The sequence below is a fragment of the Pseudophryne corroboree genome, chromosome 4 (assembly GCF_028390025.1).
Source record: "Pseudophryne corroboree isolate aPseCor3 chromosome 4, aPseCor3.hap2, whole genome shotgun sequence".
In the NCBI taxonomy this organism is placed as follows: domain Eukaryota; kingdom Metazoa; phylum Chordata; class Amphibia; order Anura; family Myobatrachidae; genus Pseudophryne; species Pseudophryne corroboree.
The window spans coordinates 671,318,317-671,323,285 of record NC_086447.1 but is presented as its reverse complement, the minus strand read 5'-3'; the positions used below and the strand labels follow the sequence as shown (position 1 = coordinate 671,323,285).

The 4,969-nt window shown below is 41.2% G+C and overlaps 1 long non-coding RNA gene across 1 annotated transcript; it reads left to right on the top strand.

The window, feature by feature from the left end:
* The first annotated feature begins 448 nt into the window (after positions 1-448).
* Positions 449-3,169, top strand: LOC134911688 (uncharacterized). The gene is made up of 6 exons (XR_010176765.1): positions 449-512; positions 1,181-1,222; positions 1,526-1,606; positions 2,189-2,251; positions 3,000-3,023; positions 3,140-3,169. It is a non-coding gene; the product is annotated as an uncharacterized LOC134911688 (long non-coding RNA).
* The last annotated feature ends 1,800 nt before the right edge of the window (positions 3,170-4,969 follow it).

Genomic DNA, 4,969 nt, shown 5'->3' with positions numbered 1-4,969 from the left:
ACGAGAATTCTGGTGCTACTGTCATCGTTGTTACACTACTGTACATGTGTCCTGGATACTGTGCAGTACATGTTTCCAATTGACAGCTTCACTTACAGTACTGTTATTTTTTTTCCCACAGTACCACCACCACCACCACCACCACCACCACCTGCTGCGCTGCCAGGTATTGTGTAACGAGAATTCTGGTGCTACTGTCATCGTTGTTACACTACTGTACATGTGTCCTGGATACTGTACAGTACATGTTTCCAATTGACAGCTTCACTTACAGTACTGTTATTTTTTTTCCCACAGTACCAACACCACCACCACCACCACCTGCTGCTGCATCCGAGAGCTCCGGAAGTGGTAATAATTACTTTTTGTTACAGACACACTAGTTTCCTACAGTATTACTGTAATTTTTGTATTTTACAATACTTGTCATCTTTTACACACAGACCGCCTCGTAATTGATACAGAGGAGGAGCTCATTCCCATTGATTCGGGGGAAGAGGAGCCAGATTATAGTAAGTACAGTAGGATTTTCTCAAGCCCATTCTTAAAAGTATTGACCAAGTCCACTTTTATTACTTTTCAGGCAGGGAATTCCAAACATGTACTGTACAGTATTTCCCTCACTGTGAAGACCCCTTTTCGCCTCTGTGCGAAATCGCCTCTACTTCAACAAGAGTTACTGTGCACGTGTCCTCTGTGTCCATCTTATCAAAAACCGTTCCTGTGTATTGTCCCCTTACTGTATACAGTATATTTGTAAAGGTTAATCATGTCCCCTCTTAATCTCCTCTTTTCCAATGTAAACATGCCTAGCCTGCCTTTCCTTGTATTCCATCTTCTCAATCCACTTCATCACTTTGGTCGCCCGCCTCTAAACCTTTTGTAGTTCCACGATATCCATTTTGTATTATGGTGCCCAAAATTGTGCATCCGACCCACCCTCCACTAGCCTAACCCTCCAATCATACTCTGAATCCACACTCTGCATTCTGAATGTCGGGATCCAGACAGCAGGTCTTTTAAATACAGTACTGTATGTCCCCTACCGCTGGACAGTCATTCTGCTCCTACTGTATTATGAATATATCTCTGCCTCCTGTAGCACTGTACTACTGTGCAATTTTGTAGTAACTGTACTCTACTGTATTTTGTTTATAATATTTTTTTATTTTCAACTCAGTAATTATTGACAGTGAGGATGAAAAACCCTCTCCCCAACTTGGTAAGTAAACTGCAGTATTGTACTGTACTGTACATTGTGTTAAACCAATGGGTTGGGTTTGCGTGACCAGCAGTCAGGATTCTAGCGGTCAGGTGACCGACAGTGGCATCCTGATTGCAGCAATCCCAACAGGGTGAGGTACGGTATCCTAACCCTCCTCCACTACCCCCTGATTCTGGCCTCGACATTCTCGTCTCTGTGTGCGAAATTTACTCTCCTCCTCCAATTCCTGACTGAATTTTTGCTTTACTGTATTCAACACAGAATACAAAAGTATATTTCATGGATTTTTTGCTTTCACAGGCCCTACACTGTCACAGGCGGTGGCGGAGGAGGAGGAGGAGGACCAGGACTCTCTGTCCCTCACCACACTGCACCCATTAAGTAAGTCCAGTCCGGTACATCGTGCCTCTGTAGAGCCAGTTTGAGCAAGGAGAGATTGATTGCTTCTTTTTTTGGTGGGGGCCCAAACCAACCAGTCATTTCAGCCACAGTCGTGTGGCAGACCCTGTTTATATAACATAAGGGTGGTTGGGAGGGCCCAATCACAATTCCATCTTGCACCTCTTTTTTTATTTATTTTTTTATTTATTTATCTTTGCATCATGTGATGTTTGGGGAAAATTGTTATAAGGTTTGATGTAAAAAAAAGGTTAAAAAAAAGAGGCAGATTAGATGGGCAAAGTGGTTCTTACAGTATTTGTCATCAAATTCTATGTTTCTGTATGCAGACCCTCCAACATGACCCGCCGCACTGCTCTGTTTCTAGACTTCCCTCTTAATTTATGATTTCCATCACCTGTGTTGAACTAGTTATATGATAAGAAAGCTGTTTCTTCACAGGTGATGGCAATAATAAATTAAGAGGGAAGTCCAGAACCAGAGCATTTTGTACCATGTTGGAGGGTATGTGTATTTCCTGGAATTAACCTTTTTTTTTTTTCACATTAATGTTTTTTTTCACAGGCCCTACACTGGAACAGGCCACGGAGGAGGAGGAGGATGATGATGATGCTGCTGCATTTAGTGGTAAGAATTATTACTGACATTGATCTGATGCCATCAGAGTAGCACTTTTCATCAGATTTTTCTGGCAAATGCGTAGAAATCGGATGAAAATTGTTTTTGTTTGAACTGGTGATATTGCCCATACAGTAGCAACCGATCACATCCCACATTAACATTTACAGTATCTAGTTACACTTACAGACGATAATACAGTACAGTAGGTAATATTTGATTGGTTGCTACTGTATGGACAACATCCTGTTCTAAAAAAAACACCCATCTTACTCAATTTCTCTCTCTCTCTCTCTCTCACCCCTTGTCACTGTCTCTCCATTCATCTCTCTAGATACTGTCAGTGATGAATTTCCCATTAGGCACGAGAGGCACGTACTGTACCTAGTGGCGGCATCTGTTTGGGGGCCTCAGTTGGATGCTTACAGTATGCTAATACTGTCATCCCAAAAATTACCACTACAGTAACTGCTAAATATTTTAAGTGTACTGTACAATATGCACATACAGTACTGTACAGTATACATAATTCAAAAGAAAAAAGAGTTGCTACTGTACCTTATTCTAGTCATAATCACCGGCATACGGGTCACTCACAAATTTTCTGATGGTCTCGGTGGGGTCCCTTGGAATCACCATGCCTGTCACAAGCATACCTTTTTTTACCCACCTGACACTGGGCCTGGACACTAGTGTACTATTACTATACTTTTTACTGTATACTGTATCTTATAATATTCTTCTCTTTTACCCACAGACGACGAGCCAGAATACATTTTTGGTAAATATACTGTACAGTAGCAATAGTTGGTACTGTAATTACAGTATTTTTTTTTTCTCCAACATTATTTTAAGTCAAACTGATATGACTAACTGTACTGTATTATCTTTTTACAGTCCGTCGCCAACCAGTGGAGGAGACACCTGGTAATAAAATAGAAATACATAATGCACTGTACTGTATTCTAACTTACTGTAACATGTATAACACTGAGCTGATCATCTTCACACCCTCTGACATAACCTTACAGTACAAACTGTACTTTCTCTCCTTTTTCACCCTCTTCACTCCACAAATGCATGCTGCGTTTCCTGACTACTGATATAATAGTGTGTAGAGCGTAGCGAGGCACCGTGCCCACCGCGTGGCGAGCGAAGCAAGCATGCAAGGGGCTGCTTTCCGCTCGCCGCCCCTGTCGGGATTGTGTGGTCGGGATTCCGGCGTCTGTATTTTGACTGCCGGGATCCCGTCCAGCGGGATTACGTACTGATCTCCAGTCTGAGCCTGCCCTAGGCATAGGCATACTTGCCAAATGCCCAGGGGCACAAGCAGCTTCTGCTGATTAATATGATATGCAGCATGCCTACAGTATATTCTGTGCATACAAAATGCATTACTAATGTGCAGCATTATGTGTATACAGTACTTTGTTGTGTAACATATACTGTAGCAAGGGCACTACTGTGTGGTCTAATGTGAACAAAGAGCAATATGATGTGATGCAATGTGAATAAGTGGGAATACTTTGAGGAGTAATGTGGTACTATCATATGATGTAACGAGAAAAAGAGACACTATTGCATGATATGTTGTGAATAAAGTTGCAGTACTGTGTGGCGTCATTTCAGATTGGGGAATTACTGTGTGGCCTTGCCCCTTCCCAGCAAGAACATGCACCGTTTTGGGATGCACACCGAATGTGCACACTGTTGCTATTTTAAACATACAGTACAGTAAGTTGGAGGAGCACCAAAATGACGACTGCTATGGTTGAGGGGTGATGGTGCTGGGAAAGGGGTACAGGCTCAGAGGCGGAAATAGCATCTGTGCAAGGGGGCAGCATCCAAAAACTTGACTAGGGAATCATATTATTTATGGCTGGCTCTGAGTACAGTCCACTATTATGGATAGTACTCCCTACAACACCACCTACAGTACTGTAACCCTCTTTTTTCTGAAGCGGTCATGAAATGTCATGACTGCTAATACATACAGTAAATGTCTACAGTATTTGTACTGTGGTGTTTAATTCCTTTGACAATTTGTTTATGACCTATTGAAGCTAAACTCTTGTACAGTACTTTATATTTTGAATACCAGCAATACAGTATAATACTGTACCTACAGTATACAGTAATAATTGTTTACTATTTGAATGTGACTAAATGTTTTTTTTTCTCCAATATAGTGCCAATTATTTATGGGGGCCCCAGACAGGGGCAAGATAGGTGGGCTGGCCCAGAAGCGGGCAGGCAGCAGCCCACTTATACAAGAGGTAAACTAAAGCAATGTTTAAATTACCTCGACAGCATACAGTAGTGTTTGATTTACTGTACTGACAATACAGTACTGTACATTGTAAATAACAATATTGTCTAATATAGAGTAAAGTACTGTATTGCCATTACTACACTGTAAAGTATTCAGTATTTGTTTTGTAATACTGTCCTTTTTTTCCCACAGAACAGTTGCAGCGTGCCATCCAGCTCCAGCGGGTGGTGGTCCACCTCCTAGTGGACCACTATTTTAATATTTTATTAAGTTTAATTTAATTTTATTTAATAAAAATTTTTGTTCTTGTACTCCATTGTATAGTATCTTTTTCTACTGTATAAGATAGGCATACTGTACACCATACAATTATCTGGCAGATAATCTGCAAGATCTGGCTGTTTGTAATGAAATTCTCTCCTAATTTAGCTGTGGTGTACAGTACCTCCTGAGTG